This window comes from Lygodium microphyllum, chromosome 3, assembly GCF_053477565.2.
Source record: "Lygodium microphyllum isolate KBCC chromosome 3, Lygodium_microphyllum_v1.1.10, whole genome shotgun sequence".
Taxonomy (NCBI): domain Eukaryota; kingdom Viridiplantae; phylum Streptophyta; class Polypodiopsida; order Schizaeales; family Lygodiaceae; genus Lygodium; species Lygodium microphyllum.
In genome coordinates this window covers 187,157,979-187,166,666 of record NC_141137.1, presented here as the reverse complement: position 1 = coordinate 187,166,666, position 8,688 = coordinate 187,157,979, and the positions used below count along the sequence as shown (strand labels likewise).

Below are 8,688 nucleotides of genomic sequence, written 5' to 3'. Positions count from 1 at the left end.
TAGCACATGCTTATAGAAAACATGGAAAAGTAAAGTGCTTTCAATAAGATAGGTGCTGGATATGTGAAAATGGTTTAAAGGGTGGGGAGTGGATAGAGATCTAGATATGGCATCCGAAGATATATGCATGGACACATTTCAATCAGACCTCTTATGAGTGTATGAAGCAAAACATCAAAGCAAGGGAGCAAATGGCAAACTTGCTTATTAGACTATGCATATCTATCCTTCATGTTGGGAATCCTACATGCAAGCAAAGGCACACGTGCAGCCATACATAGTGAACCCACTCTCAATGGTATTTAGACAGAGTATTGCACGACTTTGAACTCAATCACACACTTTATTGATCGAGATAGATGCATGGAGTGGACAAGCAAGATAGATGAGGTTATCCAAGCTGTGTGGACTACAGAGTGTAGTATCGGAGGAGCACATGATTATGACATGCCAAGCATATTCACACATACGGGCTGACTTTGATATCCCTTTATGAGGGCCACTTCACTAGTTTGTGACCACTACTCCTACATCGAAGCTAGGGGCTCTCATCACCCGCATGTTACGCTTTCGGGAGAACCACGCTGCATAGATCGTTCTTTCAACGTAGCTATCCTTTCCTAACAGGGGGAGGAGAATCATTGTATATGTGGAAAGGTCCCATGGGTCATAATTTGGCCTTCCATGGATGATAATAAACTACTCTACTCTCTCTCTCTCTCTCTCTCTCTCTCTCTCTCTCTCTCTCTCTCTCTCTTTATATATATACACACACACACACACACACACACACACATTTTTGAAGTAATTAATAATTAATGAATCATAAATTAATTTAAAAAACTAATTTCTAATTTATAACTATTTAAAATTAACGGTGAATTAGTTTCTAATTATTAGTTACTACTTACAAGCCAGTTATCTCTGTGGTAACTTTTTTGACACCTCCCAACTTCAAATTCCAAAATACTAAAGGATTGATAGGCCATGCTTTCATAGTTTTTATTTGGCCTGAAAATAAAAATCAAATGAGCTTTTATCCTTTTGTTCCACATGAGATTTTTGTTCTTGTTGAGATGATCTTAGGACACCTACATTATCTTTTAATAGATGTGCCACCCTAGCCAAGCTCTCCACTTGACAATGTCTTCTACCTAGATTGGTATGCGAGCACACCTTAAGACCAGAAGCAAGGGCGGAGGCCCGCCTCCACCTCACGAAGTAAGTAAAAAAAAGTTAAAGGTAGTGGTATTTCACTTGCACCAATGGCTCCCACTTATTCTCTAGACCTCTCGAGTCATTTCACAAAGTCAGCTCCACAAGGTCTTCTTTCCTTGCATTGATTCTTGTAAGTCCATTCCCTTGCCTATGGTTTCGCTAGATAGTAGATAGGGACATTGGGAATCTCATTAACCCATTCATGCATGTCACTAATTAGATGATGAGGCATTTGGCTACCTTAAGAGATTCATAGTTACTCTCGCCATTTACCCGCACTTATTTGAATTTTTTCACTTTAAAGTTTAGAGCACTAGGCAGAAATTACATTGCATCAACATCTGCAAGGACCATCACAATTCTTTGTTTTAATAAAATAGTTGGATTCCCCTTGTCTGTACCAGTTCCATAGGGAAAATTTGACTCACGTTCATGCTTAGAGCTACACCACAACCCCCACGCTCTCCAACTCATCAAGGCCTTGTACTCACCTCAATGACTAGGTACAGGCTGCATGCTTTAGTGTCATCCATTTTCAAGGCTAGTTGATTTGAGAAGTGAGTTGTTACACACTCCTTAGCGGATTTTGACTTCCATGACCATCATCATGCAATCAATCAACACCCTTTGTGGGATCTAGATTAGTGTGCATCACAACACCATAAGTCAACTTTTGATTCATTCCATAATGCCAGTTCTACTTACCAAACATGGCCCACTTGGAGCTCGCATTTCATTCCAAGGTTCAACAAAGCAACCTCGGTCAATTATTGTCAAGACCGAAAATGGGCCCGACACTAGCTATAGGCACTAGCCAGCATATTCCAACGATTTGTCGTGGAACGTATTCCAACAATTACCCTTCCTTACTCCTTAGAGGGAGATCCCACACATCTTGGTGTGGTACACCAACATAATACAAACATAAAGGAGGCACCCCTCCGGCTAAATGTCGTGGCCCCACTGCAGCTCTCCTATACCTAGGGGATTGGCCCTTCGATGCATTGCTCTAACATAAAGAACATACGAACAATCTCCACTCTTATATATTTTGAATGATCTAGGAGCTTTGATATTTCCTTACCAAGCTTGCCAGGCTAAGAAACCGTTCATCTACCCTACAACTTGGGTTTTCTTACACACTCCAGGTAGGTCAATGGTTGAAAAACAATTGCAATGTATCCAGGTTTGATACCATGTTATGCTCAATGCAAGTGTGGATGACCATTGTTCTTAAGCATTTTAACGAGCTAGGTGAAGTGCTAAAACAAACCTTCAATGATTTTCCAACTGATCATACGTGCAAGGTTGCTAGAGACTAGCACTGAGTTTCCTCGTGATACTAGTCTCCTTAACTCAAATGATATTGCATCCTATATATTATGCATAGAGAAATAGATCAGAATTTAAATCATTTTCAACAACTAACCACTTTCACAAACCCTCTTCCCTCCTACCGTTTAGGTTTTGCATTTGTTGGGTGGGTGTAACGTTCATTTTCATGTAATTTCTCATATAAAAATCGATAAAAACATATTCTAACATAGAGATAAGGCTTGATCCTCATACTTTAGTCTTGTTACACATTCACAAACATAAAAATGTATTTTTTCCTAAATTTTTAGGCACAAAAACTAAAATTTTCCTATTTTTTCATTTATTTATTCATAAAAGTGTAATTTTTTTAAATTTATGTGTCTTGCTGATCATGTTGAGTGAACACTGATTTTATCAGTTTTTTATCCCATATGAATTCCATTTTCCAACACGAAACGGAAGAAATCCTCATTTTTCTTCATTTATGATGCATTTCGAGTTTAAATTATTAAATACAACTATGTATAACTACGGGTTTTATATTTTATCATATACAACCCTCAAACATATTTCAAACATGATTCATACAAATTTTCTTTTCATGCATATGTCATTAAAGCCAACAACCATCAAAACAATGCAATTTTCTTTATAAAACTTGAGCACACCACTTATTTACGTGTTGCGTGTTTTTATGAAATGCCATATGTTGCAAATTGGGTTAACTATTTTTGCATTTTCTCTCTCTTTAACATAATTAAAAAGAAATTAATAGTTTAGTTTTATCAATTCTATTGGATAGTGATTCTTAATAGTTTTTAATTTTTATAGGCATGTATAGTAATAATTTACTTTTAAATAAGTACTATGATTATCATTTTCCCTTGTTTGATCTGTATCTTTGATACTCTCATCAAGTTTTGTTTTTAATTTTTATGATATCGAATATCTCAATCTTCTTATTCAGTTTTCTTATAAAATTTAGTTATATAGCTCTCTCTCTCTCTCTCTCTCTCTCGTTTTGTTTTTAAATAATTTGGTGTTGTGTACAAACCATAGTACCAAAATATGATGTGTAAACCCTACTACCCATGAAGCATGTCTTAGGATGTGAAATGCTTTAATTGTTAGTAACACTAGTGTGAAGCATTGGCCTAAAGCTAGAGGTGCTGAGTGCCTAGTGAAGTTATATGAAAATTAACATTTAAATATTTATATAGGAAGATTTTGTTGGTTCTAAGGAAAATATTGACATGTTTTTAAGATTGATGGGTCCTTTTTTGGTGGTCTTTACTTGAATTTTTAAAGATTGATGGGTCTTTTTGCCTAAATATGGAATAGAATGGTTACAAAAATTATCTTTTTTATATAAGATTTGCAGTGCATGTAGAGATCTTACTTTGTCTTGTGCAACTTGATTTTCATTTAGTGCTTGTTACTAAATTTTGCTCCTTTTTATACTTATTGCTTTCACATTTTGAAAGGAACATAACATTTATTCACAATATATTCTTTGCTCCTTTTTATACTTATTACTTTCACATTTTGAAAGGAACATAACATTTGTTCACAATATATTCTTTGCTCTTTTTCTCACCCATTTGGCTATTGCTTCAATTCTCCTTAGTGATTCTCTTAAGGCTTACTAGAGAAAAACTACACTTTTGCAAGATAACTTTCAAAACTAGGCATGAAGCTGTGATTTTTTAATGATTGTCTTAAGATTTGTTGGCTAAAAAGTAGAAATCTTTAGTAAGATACAGATGACTAAAACTAAGCATGAAGCTTGCCACAAGTTGACACATAGTCCTCAAACATACTTCAGATATAATTTATACAAATTTTCTTTCCATGAGCACATCATTAAAGCCAACAAATATCAAAACAATGCAATTTTCTTTGTAAAAATTAAGCATACCGCCTATTTGGGTGTTGCGTTTTTTTATGAAATGGTTTTCAGAAGCCAATGGACCCCTCATCAGTTCCTAGACATTGCTAGACATTGCCTCTCATCCTCCTTTTGATCTTGGAGCAATCCGGTCCACACCAGGACAAGCATCCTTCATCACATTCTCTTCTTTATTTTCTATGTGTGAAGTGCCTCTTGGAGGAGAGAGATGGAGGAGAGAGAAATACTAGGTTTTGTTCTCTCTGATTAGACAGCCATTTCGCAAGGCAAAGGCAGCAATTGGGAGCGAAAAAATCAGGAAGATCATGGCTGGGATCTGTTGCATTAGTTGTTTGTAGCCTCCCCAATGCCTCTCACATAAATTATCACCTTGTGGAGGGGGGGCGGCACGTTCTAGCTGGCACTGATTTGAAACAATGCCCTCCCCCATAATCACGATTAATTTTAAAATTGCGGCCCCAAGGCCCCCCAAACAATGCCCATGCCCCAAAGTTTTTTAACTTTGGCCCTTTTTTTGGCCTTCATAATGCCCGTCCGGTGGTTTGACCTCTGAAAATTTTTGCATGTCCGACTTGGGGTCCTGCACTGCTAGCCACTTTCTTTGGCTCAATCTAGTGTCTTGAAAAATTATGATAAATCTACAAGTGCTCTTTGAAACTACTTTGAAATCCTATCTTTCATGGCTCATAAAAATTGCAAGATCTGTCTTTATTGCTTCCAACAACGAGGTCCAATTCCCACCTTAAATTTGCTATTCTCCGCGTCTTTCCTGCACTTTAACGGTCTTTAAAATCCGCTCTCACTTACCTATTTAAATTTTGAGAATAGGTCAAGGGTGTTTCACCCTCGATGCCTCTAATCATTCACTTTACCTAATAAAACTACTAGGAGCTCCAACTATCCTAAGGGAAACTTTGAAGGGAACTAAATACTAGACAGTTTGATTAGTCTTTCGCACCTATACCCAAGTCTGACGAATGATTTGCACATTAGTATCGCTATGAGCCTCCATTAGAGTTTTCTCTTGCCTTGCCTTGCTCAAGCACAGTTCACCATCTTATGGATCCCAACAGGTATGCTCCCACTCAAACCTGTCACAGAAGATCATGGTTGGTCAATGATGCATCCCATAAAGGGGATCCCACTTGTCAGATTCCTTGCGCCTTTGTGGGTTTGTCATCCACCACCACTGACTTACATACATGTTAGACTTGGTCCATGTTTCAAGACAGGTTAGATGGAAAACCCAAAGCGACACCGTGCCAAGCGTGCAGGTGCAGAGCCTGCCACAAGTGGCACACACTTCGTTCCTTGATTGATACGATGTCACCATTAGGTCATCTAAAGCCCGCTCTTGTCTTGCTATGCTGGTCCACCCTAACCAGCGTCTTGCATTGAGTAGTGGACCAAAATCATAGCATTCCACATCCAACCGAGGTGCACCTACACCCTCCATTTGCTTCCCTCCTAGCAATTTCAAGCACTTTTTAACTCTCTTTTCAGAGTTCTTTTCATTTTTCTCTCACGATACTCATTTACTATATGTCTCTTGCCCATATTTTAGCCTTGAACAGATTTTACCACCCACTTAGGGCTGCATTCCCAAATAGCCGGACTCATCAATGTCACATCGTGGAGTGATAGGGTCTGAGCTCGACAAGGCTCTCACCCTCTTTGGCACCCCTTTCTAGGGGGACTTGGGCTTGGTCCATCACAAAGGACGCCTCTCCATACTACGATTCACACAAAAAAGATGCACGATTTCCAAGCTAGGCTCTTTCTAATTCACTTACTACTACTAGGGAAATCCTAGTTAGTTTCTTTTCCTCCACTTAGTGATATGCTAAAGTAGGGTGTGGGGATGCTAGGGATGCTAAAGTAGGCATACCCTTGCATGAGCCATAGGTGCAAGTTGCATTCAAAGACTCGATGATTCACGGAATTTTGCAATTCATACTATGTATCACATTTCACTATATTCTTCGTCACTGCAAGAGCCAAGATATCCGTTGCTGAGAGTTGTTGCATTTTATTATTCAATTCTCCCGAGGGGAGGAATCTCAAACAAGATAAGGTATCTTAAGTTCCTAGTTTCCACCCCCATGTGTGGGGATGGGAAAAAGGTTTATCAAGGTGGAAACATGCTCGAACAACTGGCACGATGGAGGGGGGTCACCCTAAGCAAGGGAGTGAGGTCAAAGGCGTCCCTCCTTCCTCCCCCACCCGCATGGTCTTTGGGATGACCTCAAAGCATGGCCTCACCCACTATTTCCTGACTCCGACGAGGGGAGAGACAATGCGAATTGTGTTATAGAGGCCTGGCTAGTACCTATAACCAGTGTGCAGCCCGTTATAGGTCCTGACATTTAGCCTTCAGATAGTCCACTCGCACTTGTGTACATAGAACCATAATACTACAAGGAGTTCATTCAAAATATAACAATTTTATACTACTCGAGCACCCAATAATTAAATATACTTTGCGCATCATACATACTCTTAAAATATCATATCTTATCCTAATAATCTACCATGCTAAACACAAATCATATTAGTCTATGCCATTTAATAACCAATGTCATATGTAGCCCTACCCCAACAAGTTACAATCATGCAATAACCAAAAGATGTTAAAAATAAAAAAACAACTAATAAAATAAATCATCCTCTTATTTTCTTATAATTTATTATAATTGTTATAACATTTTTGAGGGGTTAAAAAGCAACTATCCTCAATTGATCAAAATAATCAACAGATAAATGCAAGGGTATCCAACCACATGCACGTATTGCCTTAATATAGTGAATATCCATCTCTCTCTCTCTCTCTCTCTCTCTCTCTCTCTCTCTCTCTCTCCATCTATCTATCTATCAATCATAGTTCCATGTAGCAATCTCTCTCTTTCTCCCCCCCTCTCTCTCAATCAGCAAGTTCTCACTTTCTCCCTCTTACACTCACCATATGTTGTATGATTTTTTGTGCATATTTCTACAAACAGTATTATATGGAGTGGAAGTGTGGGGGGGAGCATCTTCTCATTTGCATGGAATGACATTGAGAAGCTACAAAAATATTTTATTCGTAGACATTTGGGCATCAAAAGCACCACACCATATGTACTTATGCTTTTGGGAACTGGTTGTTGGCCAATTGAGGTACATGCTATGATCCGAGTATTGAGATATGCCACCTGAGTATGTCAAACGGATGATAGTAGGCTCCCCAAATAGGCATGGAATACTAGCACACACCTACAAAAAACGTGGAAAAGTAAAGTGGTTTCAACAAAATGGGTGCTAGATATGTGAAAATGGTTTAAAGGGTGGGGAGTGGATAGATATCTAGATATGGCCTCCAAATATATATGCATGGACACATTTCAATCAGACCTCTTACGAGCATATCAAGCAAAACATCACAGAAAGGGAGCAAATGGAAAACTTGCTTATTACAGTATGCATATCTATCCTTCATGTTGGAAATCCTACATGCAACCAGAGGCACACATGTAGCCATATATATCCAACCCGTTCTCAGTGGTATTTATACGCAGTATTGCACAACTTCAAACTCAATCACATGCTTTATTGATCGAGACAGGTGCATGGAGTGGATAGACAAGAGAGACAAAGGTTATGCAAGTTGTGTGGACTACATAGTGTAGAATCAGAGGAGCACATGATTATGGCATGCCGAGCATATGCACACATACGGGTTGACTTTGATATCCCTTTACAGGGGACACTTCACTAGATTTTGACCACTACTCATATATCAAAGTTAGGGGCTCTCATCACCCACATGTTACACTTTCGAGAGAACCACGCTGCATAGATCGTTCTTTCACCATAGCTCCCCTTTTCTACCATGGGGGAGGAGAATCATTGTATATCTGGAAAGGTCCCATGGATCATAATGTGGCTTTCTGGGGATGATAATAAACTACTCTACTTTACTCTCTCTCTCTCTCAAATAGCAACTCCTCTCTTTCTCTCTCTCTTACACACACACACACACACACTCTCTCTCTCTCTCTCTCTCTCTCTCTCTCTCTCTCCTTGTATTGCTCACAAACACATGCACACACATTCTCTCTCTCTCTCAAATAGCAACTTCTCTCTTTCTCTCCCTCTTACACGCACACACACATATACACACACACACTCTCTCTCAATTAGCAACTTCTCTCTCTCCCCCCTCTAAATTTTACAAGGGTCATCCATCCGTTTTTTACAACCCTCTT

The 8,688-nt window shown here is 38.8% G+C and overlaps 1 pseudogene; it reads right to left on the bottom strand.

The window, feature by feature from the left end:
* Positions 1 to 860: 860 nt before the first annotated feature.
* Positions 861 to 6,326, bottom strand: LOC148039308 (25S ribosomal RNA; annotated as a pseudogene).
* Between the last annotated feature and the right edge of the window lie 2,362 nt (positions 6,327 to 8,688).